The 13,636-nt window shown below is 41.3% G+C and overlaps 1 long non-coding RNA gene across 1 annotated transcript in view; it reads right to left on the bottom strand.

The window, feature by feature from the left end:
- Positions 1–13,636, bottom strand: part of LOC144380006 (uncharacterized) — a 247,033-nt gene that overhangs the window by 121,455 nt on the left and 111,942 nt on the right. The gene's annotated exons all lie outside the window — the stretch shown is intronic.

Genomic DNA, 13,636 nt, shown 5'->3' with positions numbered 1-13,636 from the left:
GAGGGCTCTGAGAGGAATCTGTTCCATGCCTCTGTCCAGGCTTCCAGCGAGGGCCAGTAATTCTTGGCATTCCTTGGCTCATATATACATCACCCCAATCTCTGTCTTTACATTCACACAGCATTCTCTTTGTGTGTCTCTGCCTTCACATGGCCATCTCCCCACCGTGCCCGTCTCTATGTCCAAATTCCCTCTTCTCATAAGGACTTGTTGTCATGTTGGATTACAAGCCCACCCTACTCCAGTTTGACCTCTCCTTAATTTAACTAATGACATCGGCAATGACCCTATTTCCGAAAAAGATCACATTCTGAGGTACTGAGGATTAGGACCTCAACAGATCTTTTGGGGAGACACAATTTAACCCAGAAGAAGTTGCTACTATTTTTTAGCTATTATTATCAGCAAATTTTTGTATTTCCTAAAAAATGCAAAGGAAGAGCATAGTATATTGTTAACCAATTGAAAGACCTCCTCAGGGGACCCCTCACTTAGCTGACTGTGGAAGGAAGGAAATCACCAGATGGATGGTGCTTTCTGCGTTTCTTCCACTTTACTCTTCATGCGCCTCCCAGCCCAACCCCCATTATGCTTGGCCTCACAGCAGCCCACGCAGGGTGACTCACCATCCTGCCCCATCAGTTTTGTCATCCGAAGAAAAAAGCCTCTGGCTACTACCACCACTCTTCTGGACTGCAGTGTTTCGCCCTGAAGTTAATTTTCAACCCTGGGCTCTTCAGAAACAAACTTGCACATCAATATCCAGCACCAGCGATATGCTTCCTAGTTTATCTCCGCTTTCAGAAACTTCCTAAGTGAGCTCTTCATGATGTATGGGCAGAATTTTCCATCCTTCATAATCTGTTTTCCGGTTTACAACTATAAAGAACAGTGAGTCCTTTCAAATCAGTGCTGAGACCACTTGGCCCATCCCTTGTCCTAGCCAAATGCTTCTCCCCTCCAACTGAACCATCTAGCTCTTGTCAATTTCTCTATCCCCCTGCCATTTCATCCCATTCTTTCCTTTGATCCCTATTCTGAAAATCCACTTCCTTTTGTTCTTTGAACATTCCCATGGCCTTTTTATCTCCAGGCCACTCCGCAAGGTTCTTCCTCCAGCTCCTCAAATGTCTGCCCCCTCTCAAACTTCACTCTATTCTCAAATAGCACTTCTTTGGAGAGGTTGGCTTACCCCTCTTCTCTAGAACAGCTTCTTCAGATTCTCAGATTTCTTGTGTCATTTATTTCCTTCTAGAATTATTTGTTCATTTCATGATCTCCTGGCTTACTGTATGTCTTCTTTAGAAAATTAGCAAATATGTCTACCTAGTTCAGTAAAACCTCTGCTGCTCATACAGTACCAGGCATATAATAGGTGCTTCATAAATACAAATTAAATGAGAAAAATAAAACTTTGGGCTCAGGCCTTCTCCAAATCTTCACAAGTTTAGGCTCTAAGCAGGAAATGTAGGCCACTTGCCTTAGCAGCCTGTTAGTGCCAGTGTCCCAGACTTCTGATTCTGTTTGCTGGGTTACTGACACTTTATTCTGAAGTCCCTTATCTTGGCTTTTTGACTTAGTTCCAAAGTTCTGGATTCCAGACCCTGTTTACAAGAGACAGGGACCGAGAGGATCAGCTAGGCTTCTCCCTGCCTCTTCCTGCACTCGAGCTTTTGTGAGCTGAATATGATAATTGCTACTCCTACCTGGCTTAGTTAATAAGCACAGAACTGACCCCAAACCTGCGAAAGCCCTCCTTGTCTGACTCAGTTCCTGTCTTCTCTCTCTCTCCCACCTATCTTTCCACTCGAAATCTTCCTTCTTTTGTTTCCACCCCAATCAGACCATGACGACAAGCATAAAAGCATGGTTCCTATGAACACGGTTTTAAAACCTAATCATTCCAACTCACAGTAACCTCTATTGGAGGCTTGTGCAAAATTGCTAGTACATCGTCTCACTAAATATAATTAATCTCCACATCAACAATTAGGATCGATGCATTTGCCAACTCCAATATAGATAGGGGCTACCCCAGCCACGTTGTCAAGTTTGGGTACTTTTAGACAACTTTCAGATACAGTTGAGACCATTTATAGCCTTGACAATGGGTATGCCTTGAAGACTCCTCTGCAAACCTAATTCTATCACTTTCCTTAAAATCCAGTGTCCAGAAAGCATTGGAGAAAAGCTACTGTGAGTTGCCTGGATATTTTCCAAGCTCTGGATACCATAGTTAGTCACATGGAATGTGGAATGGGCTAGACGTCTTGGAATTGTTCTCGTTAAACTGGTGTAAGCGATTGACCCAAAAGCTTTAATAATCATTATTTGTTTAACAAGTTCCTGTGAGGAAAGCTATGCAGTTGTCTTGTGAAGTAGCTTCTTAAAAGGCTTTTATTTTGTCTGGATATGATAAGAATCATTACATGGTATGTCTAACTGATGACTTAGTGTTCTTTCAGTGCATAGAAACTTCTATGGGAAAAAGAATTAGACAATAAGCACCAGTGACTTAATACATGCCATGTTTCCAATTCAATTTGCTTTGATAAAAATCAAATAATCCCCAGGAACACAAATATTTATCTACAGTGATTGGACAGTCTGTTAAAATTGGCATTCTCAGTCCCTCCAAAACATTCATTTGTCCTTTATACGACCCACACATTGTCAAGAGGTTAATAATGTTGAAAAATTCCTGTGGTGTTTTTAGTTTTTGTGCTATCTGGCAGAGAAACATCAGGATCCTTAATTTTGTTTTCAACATAGCATATTTTTTATTCACAATCAATGCTCCTCAGTCTTAATCAACAAAATAGGAAACAGATTTTTAAATTCTGAAATCACTGTAAATTTATAGCATTTTTCCTTTGAAGTAAAATATTTTACATGACTACAATGAAACATGAAAAGAATCTGTATGATCAGAAAAAAAAAAAGAATTTGTATGGTCAGAAGGGTCAACAATTAAAAGAATAATAATGTGTCTTTAGTGAAACAGACCAAGATTTTAAAGGGGAACAGGTATTATTAAAGAGTTTGGTAAAGTGATTTTCAAATGTGTTAGTTTTTATCTTATAGAATATATTTCAGAATATGATTCAACCCTAAATATAATTATATACCACATTGTTTATGCAAATATTATTCTTTCCTATTTAGACATTGTTTTAGTTATGACAGTCTACCTTGGTAGCAAATACCCCAGCACCAAGGTAAAATTTACCTTAAAAAAGATAAGTTATCTACTCCAATAAAACCATGGCAGATAAACCCTTTGATCAAATATGTTAAGTACATGTTAAATCATAAAATCTTATAGGACTCACTATAGAGGACACCTTCATATTTCAAGGTTACTATCTTTTTTTAAAGATTTGATTGATTGATTGAGAGAGAGAGAGAGAGAGAGTGCAAGTGGGGGGAGGGGCAGCGGGGGGAGGGAGAGAGAGAATCCCAAGCAGACTCTGAGCTGAGCATGGAGCCAGATGCAAGGCTAGATCCCAGGACCCAGAGATCATGACCTGAGCCAAAATCAAGAGTCGGACACTTAACCAAATGAGCCACTCAGGCACCCCTCATGGTTACTATCTTTTATACATTAGATTCCTAATGTGTTTCAAATAAGACTGAAAAAAAGAATAATTTATAGTAAGATATGGCAATAAATAATAGTCATCAAATTCAAAAGCATACATGGGCTTCACTTCCTTCAATAAATCTCAAGAAAACTTCTCCCATCAAAAGAGCAGATAAAGAAGTAAGACCCCAATTCTAACCCAACAGGGAGATGGAAGCCTCTAAAACCTGTAGATTGTATAGCTTCCCATTAGTCTATATGATAGGCACATTGCTATTAAAAAGCAAAGCAATAGACCACCATTTTTTCTTAAATGACATGTAGCCTAGTGATGTTTCCACTGTCCCCAAATGTTCCCAACTTCTTTTTTGGACCTAAAATCTCCTCTGCTACCTTTACTTACCTCATCCGCTGACCCCTCCCCCCATCTCTACCACTATTTTCCTATCTCCTTTGCCTCCTTCAAACTGATCTTGCCCCCTGAGCCCATCCTGACCAACCCCAACCAGCCTGGTTCATGCCCATCTCCACCTTTATCCCCAAGCTTCACTCTCATGCATGGTTCCTCTGCTCAAGGCTATTTTGCCTTGGGTCCATGTTCAGCAGCTGTTCTATGTGTGTGTGTGTGTGTGTGTGTGTGTGTGTGTGTCAGAGCTTGTGTTTTGGAGTCATTCTCTCTGTGCTCAAACCCCAGCTCTGCTCTTACTGCTGTGAGGTGGGTCAACTAACTCCATTAAGCTTCAGTGCCCCTTTCTGTAAAGTGAGGATTATAATGGAATTTACCTAATAGGGATATTGTGAGGATAGACTGAGGTAATGCAAGTAAAGCACTCTGTACAGTGCTGGTAGAGAGTAAACACCTAAGAAATACTGGTTTTTATTATTCTTGTCGTATTTATTATTTCACCCACACAGAGACAACTCTCTTCAATGCAGAAGCAAGGTATCTTATATTACTTTGTATTACCCCATAAGTATGATGACTGCACATTTGAACTAAAATCAGGACAAATGATCCAGCAAAGCACACGCACTCACGCAGCAAAGAAACAGAGGCAGTGAAATAAAAACAGTCCCAGGTGATTCGGGATGGGAAAATCTCTGTGTCCGTAAGTCCTGTGCTTTGCTTTTTTAATAGCTTGAGTCCTCAAATAAAAGCATGCCTGGTCTACACAGTGAAGTAAAGGACTAATTTGTTTGGGTTTGGATTCTGAATTCATAGGCAGATTAGAACAAGTTTTTTTTTTCCCTCCCTGCATGACATGCATAAACAGAAACACCTGTGCAGTGTCCTAGGTTGTTGCTGTTAGAGAAAACCTTATCTTCTCTTCCGACAATTTGTTGTGAGGACAATATCAGGAAAAAAAAAAAAAAAAAAACCTTCCCAGTACCAGGGTGGGAGGGGCCAGCAGACAGAACCCAGCGGGTGAGATAGACGCATTATCATGTGAAAACTGGAGCTGGGAGGAAGTTGCTGATAGAGCTGGAACCCCTGTTGACAAGGAGAATGGGCAGAAGGTCTATGATGTCCAAAGTCTTCAGTAACTGTATTTGAGAACAGACTTGACAAACGCTTTCAAGCCTGTTAACTGGATTGTTTTGGAAAATCCCAGCTACACGCTGAGAACCTCATCTGCCTAATTCCAATTTTGTCAATATTTTAAATGTGTATTTCTAGTATAAGAACCAGGACCTTCTGCAACCATTTGGGTCAAACCAGAGAAGGAGATGGACAGACCGAGAGGGGGGCGGGGGAGGTGTAGGGCTGCAGGTTGGTAGAACAAGAAAGCAGCTCCAACAGAGACTGGCCGCCACAGAATGGCCTTCTATGGCTTTTAAAGGGAATTTCCAGGACGGACACACCTCACAGACAAACGTAGGTAAGTATGGCAACACACTCCAAAGTCAAATACAAATGTTTTTTATCGTCGTCTAGAATCCATGCCCCTGTTCCCAGACATTTATGTGGATAACTGAAAAATGACAGCATAACACATTTCTTTCCTTGACTCTCCATTTCTCTCAAGGCAAATAAGCTATGATACCAAAGGCAAACACCCCACGTAACAAAGGACAATTGCGTCTTGCGTCTCTCGGGTAATCCAGGGATCTTTTCCTGATAGTTGTGCCCTTTCGATGCCCTTCCCAACATTGAATGGAATCAACACACGTGCACCCACGGGAAAAGAATGGCTCCAAATGGCCCTTTGTTCCCACACTCCTAATTCTCATAGTCCTCACACTCTTCTCCTGGCCTTCAAAGTGAAGTATTTATATCCCTACTGTACCTTATATTGATAGCTGATTTATTGTTGTCTCTCACTATGCTTTTTTAAGACGTCATTACTGATAATCCATTAAGACTTTGTATTGGAGGAACAAATATCCATCCTGTACTGGGGTAAGAACGAGGGCCTAAAAGCATATGGTTCATTATCTACTCACCACCAAATGCAGACACACCATAATTTATGTCAGTGTGATATAGAGCATACAATTACAACAGAAGTTATTGAAGCCAGGTCTAGGCACCCAGTTTCTCCACATTCTGTTTTCTCTACTTTGGTGTGTGCTTGAAAATTTTCATCATAAAAAAACTTCAAAAATGTATATGACATCAGAGAGACAAACTCAGAAAAGAAAAAAAAATCATCTAAACGATCATCCTCTGATGTCAGATTACTGTAGGAAGCATTCCTATGCTCAGCAGACCTCCAGTGTTCCTCTTTGCAACCTTGGGAAGCTCGTGGGTGGAAGAGGGGTGTTTATTTTTAGTGTGAGTTACTTTAGTGAGTGCCCAGTTCTCTTGTTGAGGTGGCCCACACATGAAATGCTATATATTTGATTTTTCAAACTACATGGAAGCAAAGAAATAAAAAGGGTAAAGTCTTTGGCATTGCACAGACTACCTTCAAACCCTCTTAGGGTTCAACTTGGGGGAAATGACTAATTTCTCTGACCTTTCATCCCCTGCAAAGTGGAGTTCATATCAGCTTCACAAGGTTATTATAGGAAAAGTGCCTACTCATATGTCTGGCAAATAATAGATTCTCAATGCATGTTCATTTCCTTCCTTCTTTTTTTTTAATATATTTTATTTTATTTTTATTTATTTTCTTTAAAGATTTTATTTATTTATTTGAGAGAGCAAGAGAGAGCATGAATGGTGGGGAGGGACATAGGGAGAGGGAGAAGCAGACTCCCTGCCGAGGGGGAAGCCTGACATGGGGCTTGATCCCGGGACCCTGAGATCATGACCTGAGCCGAAGGCAGACACTTAACCGACTGAACCACCCAGATGCCCCTCCTTCCTTCTTGTCATAGTTTCAGTTGCTAATCATATAACATGTTGAAGAAACTCCAAAGGCTTTCTAAGATAGAACTCTGAAATCTTTTCAGTTTTCCAAAACACCAGTAAAATCTTGGCCTAGCCAGTCACTGCACATTATTAATAGCAGGGCTATTAATAGACAAGGATCCCATGTCTTTAGACAGAATAGACACCAGATTGTAGGGCATTATTAAAAAGGACAATAAACTCTCAGTTAGGGACATGAATTCTTATCTCCACTTTCTCACTAAGAAGCTTTTCCTTTAAAAGGGACACCTAACCATGTCCTGTCCTTGGAGAAGACATTTTTCAAAAGCATTTTTAAGCTCCCAACTTCCTAAGACACAGAGAATGAGAAGTCTAGAAACTGACTCAAATATATGAAATTAACAATTTGATATGTCACTATACTAAACAGAGAGAGATCGCTTTGGTTGTCCTCAGATATGAAAACCACCCTTATTAGATTTTGACAAAGTAAAAGCACTATACAAATATGAGGTTTTGACTCTGGATCAAACAGCCTTGGCCAGAGGCCACTGCAAATAATAGTCATGTTGTGTGATTATTATTGTTTTTACGATGATGAAACCAGGATTATAAATTTAATGCAATAAAGAGCTGCAAATTAGCTCAAGTCCAGGATAGAGAATAATTAACAGTGTGGGACCTCGGGTGTCAGAGGCAGCAGGGCCCTGCGCTTACCGCGGCCTTGGCAAGCTACTTCACATCTGAGAGCTTCATCGCTAGAGTAAGGCAAATCTGTCTTTAAAAGTTGTCAGAAGTTAAATGAGAAAATGCTGGTAAAATGTCCCTGGCCTTAGTAAGTGCTTAAGAATCTATTTTCTTCATGAATTTCCACTTTAGAAATATGATACCAGCTCCTTGCCAATAATGTTGATTTTTCTGAATGAAAATTCAAAATTTTACTTTTCATATTTATGAGTCACTCATTGTTATATTTGTATGTGTAAGAGAGAGAGAGAGACACAGAGATGGACCCACTTGTAGGGTTTCAAAAAACAGCAGAATCTTCACTAAATAGCAAGAGGATGGTATTCAACAGAGCTGAGCAACCATAAAGGCAACATGGGACTCACAGACAGACTAGACGGATTTAAGGATTAAATGACTCTCAGTAGGAAACTGTTTCCTTCCATCAAAAGTCACAGATGTCTCGGGGACACCTGGGTGGCTCAGTCGGTTAGGCATCTGCCTTCGGCTCAGGTCATGATCCTGGGGTCCTGGGTTCGAGTCTTGCATTGGGCTCCTTGCTCGGTGGGCAGTCTGCTTCTCCCTCTCCCTCTGCTGCTCCCCCTGCTTGTGCTCTCATTTTCTCTCTCTTTCTCTGTGTCAAATAAATAAATAAAATCTTAGAAAAAAAAGCCATGGACATCTCTAAAGCCCCAGTCACAGGCAAATTGTGCACAGATGTTGGTCAAGATGATTTGTGGAACTAGGGGATATTATGCTAAGCAAAATAAGTCAATCAGAGAAAGACAATTTTATGGTCTCACTCATATGTGAAATTTAAGAAACAAAACAGAGGATCATAGGGGAAGGGAGGGAAAAATAAAATAAGACGAAATCAGAGAGGGAGACACACCATAAGAGACTCTTAACTACAGGAAACAACCTGAGGGTTGCTGGAGGGGAGGCCAGTGGGGGGCTGGGGTAACTGGGTGATGGGCACTAAGGAGGGCACGTGATGTGATGAGCACTGGGTGTTATATGCAACTGATGAATCACTGACGTCCACCTCGGAAACTAATAATACACTGTATGTTAATTAATTGAATTTAAATAAATTAAAATTTAAAATAAATAAAAATTAAAAGTCACACGTCTCTAAAGCCCTTGCCACCACAGCCCCAGTCACAGGCAACTTGTGCATGCACATTGGTCAAGACGACTGGCAAATCACCCTTGAAAAACACAGGAATCACACCCCAGCATAGCCCATATCTGAAGAATTCAAAGCTAAGAAAAGTAAGAGCCTGCACAATGCCCGTAAACACAGTTGAAGCATCTACATTTAAGATGTTAGTTTTGAACAATTGCCGGAGACAGAAACCTCTTCTGTGGAAAATCAGCTTTGATTCAAGAAGGTGACCCGTAAAACCTGGAGAGTGCATGATGTGACCCCAGCCCCCTGATACTGACACAGATCAGCAGGTGACTCAAAACCAGAGGACAGGAAGAAACAAACCCACAAACGGAACAACCCAGACCAAGCATTCGCCGGACCATAATTATCATCATCCTAATGGTTTGGAATAGAAGACAAGCCACTGCGGGTTATCAGAACCACTCCATGGTATGTGTTGGCTTTGCTCGATGTGAATTCAATGTGCAGATGAATATATATATATATTTCCATTGTTTAGGCTGAGTTTTTCTCAAAGATGGCCTGCAGTTTTGTTTAAAAAAAAAAATCGGGTGAACTGGTCGGATCCCATACCACATTTACAGAGAAACACCCATAACCAAAGGTGGCGAGACGCCCTAATCCTATTTGAGGGCACCACCTCTTATGTGTACGCTACAGGTATTGACTCTGGCCCCTAGAATTTTCGGGCCTCTCACCACAGGATGGGATTTAGGGCACGTAAGTTGGCTATCTTTATGTACGGGCTCAATATAATGGCTGGTGCTCCCCGGGGCGGGAGAGACACCAGGGCTTTCCTAATTTAGGATGGAAAGATTATCTCACCGTGTCTCCATGTCAAACTGAAAAAGCAACTCGTCTACCTTGATATTTCTTCCAGCTTGTATGTCTTCCCCAATGCTTAACTCCTTTTTCTTCTTCCTTTCTAGCCTCACAGTTTCTTTCCCCAAAGCTATTCATCTTTTCCTCACCTCATATCAACAAGGAAATCACTTAGTTGCTGAGACTGGTTGCCCCAGCTTACTCCGTGGTAAAGATAGACCTTCTGCATCATGGAATCCCTGCTAGAAAGACTGCTCCACCATGGCCGCCACCTCATCCTCGGAGCGGGAGAACCCAGACATGTCCCGGGACCTGCAACTGCTCCCACCTGAGGAGGCAGGAACGTCTGAGACAAGAGAGGAAATGCTGTGGACAACAGCAGAAGCCACACAGTCCACAGGGCTCAGCTTTTTCCACCATACCCAGTGGTGGAATTTGTTTCCACGTTGCTCTAAGCACCATTATTTATTAGAGATGAAAGAGAAAGATCATCTGCTCCTCAAGTCAGCTCCGCTGTCCATAGGATACACATGAAAAGTGGGTATTTGCACTTCTCTGATCCAGAAACTAGACAGGGAAGCCCAGTGCTACCTAAAGATTGCCCCTTTCCATACACCTTGCGCACCATGTCTCCCTTGAAACTCCAAGATGGGTGGTGACTTCAGATCAGACCAGAAAGTCATGAAACACGAACAACCTCTGGGACACTCTTTGGAAATCTCGCCAAAATTCTTTAGGAATGATATGTGTTGAGATTTAGCTTTACTAAGCAACATCTAACCGAAGTGAAACGATAATAAAAAGAATAAGGAAGAATCAGGAAAAAGAACAGTGAAAGTACCAGCCATAATCTGCATCCTGAAGGGGTCCTTCCTGTCTTAGCCCAGTCTGTTTCCCCATAAGTGAAGCTGCTATATCCATCAGAACTTGCAGAAATCTCTCGGGCTCCTCTTCTTTTCTTGCATGGTATCTCTCAACTCAGTCCAGGAGCCACATGTCCACCTCTCTCCAGCTCCTGGCTAACGATAAGCAAATCATTCAGTTGTCCCAGCACATACTCCAAATACTTTGCTGTTCTTCCCTGGGTAGGGTCTTCAGAATCAGCACCCCATTTTTTTTTTTACCTCTTCAGTGGTAACACTCTGTCTTTTAATGATGGATCTGATTTTTCGGATCGCCAAGAGATAGTCACAGCCAGTCCCTCTGGGAAATAAAATTGGTTATCAAGCAAGATAAAGCATTTTCTGTTAAAAAATAAAGTGTACTTTAAAATAATGTGCGTGTGTGTGAGAGAGAGAGAGAGAGAGATAAACTGGGTCTGAAAGATGTTTCCACTGAAAAGTTTAAATATGTTTTATGCCAATATGTGTGAAAAGTTTCCAAGGGTCACAGCTCTGAAGGACAATTCACATTTGGAAATAGACATTGTGCTCTGTTTGCTTTAAAAGATTGATTATTTTATAGCTACAACTCATAAAGCCTGTGGTCATAAAACACCTCCCTCTATCTTGGAGGCAGACTACACTTGTATAAATAATGTTATCAGGTTCTAAGTCAGCTAAGACCACCGCTGGCCCTAAACGTGGCTAGACTCCATGCCATACCCAAGTAGCCAGGACCACAGAATCTATTCCCAAAAACAAATATGACTTCTAGCTTACATGGGAAAATAAAGAAGGAAATTTCATCCCCAAAGGACAAATATTGAGAAAGGATAAAAAGTGACTTAAAAAATCAAAATAGCTTAAAAGACAGAAATAAGCATAATATTGGCTTAGGAGCATATTTGTCGGTTACAGAGGGCTTTTAAAAGAGAAAGGCAGCAACTCTATCTTGATTCCACATCTGTACTTGCCAAGGTGTGGTCATCCGTCTTCAACAACCCTGCTTTGTCACCATTTAGCTCCAACGGACTTAACTGTGCCCTTTGTCACTATCGAGTCATACTCCCCAAATCTGCTCTTTGCTACTTTAGAAGCTTCTTGTCTCCTACAACTTAGTATTCTATGCCTACTACTTCCAGGTTTTGTTTACTGATTCCCTTCTTAATCCCCTAAAAAGTGGGATCGTTGTTTTCTGAAATAAAGACTAGACTTCAAGTCAGACAGAGATGGATTCAAATCTTGGCTTTTAGTGGGGACCTCAGAAAATGTAATTAATCTTCCTAAGCTTTTCCAAATTAAAAAAAAAATTACTGTAGGTTGTCCTAAATTATTTAATATATGTTCCTTAAAAATTAAAAAAAATGACTATATACGGCAAGTGTTTATGAGTTTGTTCGGTGTATTTTGTGTGCATATATTATATATAAGTTTTATGAAGTGGGAACATAGTCTAATATTTCTTGTTGTGCAGTTTGCTTTGTTTCCCTTTACAATGTTATCAGTAATGCCGCCTCTGCTTATATATCTCAGCAGTGACCAGGAGCCACATAATTGTGAATGTAGTCCTTTCCGTTGTTGCTGAAATGCTGGTGTTTTGTTTGAGAGAGAACTGTGTTCATCCTCTGATCTCGGTTTTATTTTCCTGTGTATGTGTATAACATAGTTGCCAAAGTGACTACTCTAGAGTCAGGATTGAGCTAGGGCTCAAATCCCAGTCACTGAACAGCTGTGTGTCCTCTCTGAGCTTCTGTGTCTTCATCTATAAGACAGGGATAATAGAAACCACTTCATAAGGTTGTTCCGAAGATTATGTGATTACCGGTAATGCATGTAAAGTGCCTAGGTCGGTAGTTGGCATGAGGCAAGCACTATGTTTGCTGCTATGATGAGGAGGAGGATACTGATGTATGTGCTCAGGGAAAATCACCCTCGTCTTCCCATGTCTCAGTTTCCTAATCTGTGAAATGAAAAGGAAAAAGGATAAATGCTGACAACAATGGTAGTGATGACGGTATGATCCTAGAGCCCTTGCCACTTTTCGAAGCACATCCATACGCAGCGGGTCACTGGGAAGCACTCACTGGTATCCCCTGCTCTCAGCATATCCGACCTGCTGGCACAGCCGGCCAATGTGCTGCAAAGCAGAAATACTGACTCTGGCCTGGGCCTCCATTTAGCAGAAAGAGCCAAAGTCCTCAAATAGCTTATGCCTCCTCCAGTATCTGACTTGCTATCTGCAAAATAATTCAGGCCTGTAAATCTGGACTCCCAAATGGCACCAAGAGACTGGAAAGAAAGAGACATGCAAAGAATAAAACAAGGCAATCATATTTATGGAGCATCTACACTATACTACACTACACTACAGGTCATCAGAATGTTGGTCCCATGGCGTCCTCACAACAACCTAGGTGGAAGGTTTTATTACCCATATTTCTGAGGTAATTTCCTCAGAGAAGTTCAACAGGAGTGCCAAGGTCACACAGCTACTGACTTTAAAACCAAGACGGAAGTCTGACCCAGCCCGAAGCTCGAGCTCATGCTAAAGTTCCATGCTGCCTCGCAGAGATTTGCAATCTACTAGGATTGGGGTGTTGGTTGTCATTTTAACTTCTCCACTAAATCTCAAGCCCGTGGAAAATTCTCCATAAATGGTGCCAAGAACATGATGAGGTATTTTGTTATACACAACTAGCCAATAGGTGGTGCTATTTTTCACTCCATGACTGACCCAATCTGGCGCTCCTCATAAAAGCTTCAAAGCAAAAATATCACTGTATTTTGAAGGCACCCAGAGACGGCTCTACCTCACAAGTCTATCAGGTAAGTGATCGAGACAGCTATTGAGCAATGACATTTCTTCCATATTTACAGAATAACAGAGAACAAACACGTCTGAAGCATGATCATTGTTCCATACAATAAATATTGTCATTGAGTGAGCTCAGGCCACTTTTTTGTTCTTGTTCTTCCTCATTTATTTCCCACCAACACACTTCTTTGCTCCCTGATTTGATGGCTGCTAGCCCTGAGGGCACATGAAGGTGAAGTCAGCATAATATACGTTGCTAAAAAGTCTCCAGTCAGTCAACAGACTTGCTTAAAGGAAGTAGCATGAAAATGAGAGC

The sequence above is a fragment of the Halichoerus grypus genome, chromosome 14 (assembly GCF_964656455.1).
Source record: "Halichoerus grypus chromosome 14, mHalGry1.hap1.1, whole genome shotgun sequence".
NCBI lineage: Eukaryota > Metazoa > Chordata > Mammalia > Carnivora > Phocidae > Halichoerus > Halichoerus grypus.
Note: the sequence above shows the minus strand (reverse complement) of the source record. Positions and strands in the feature narration are given on the sequence as shown.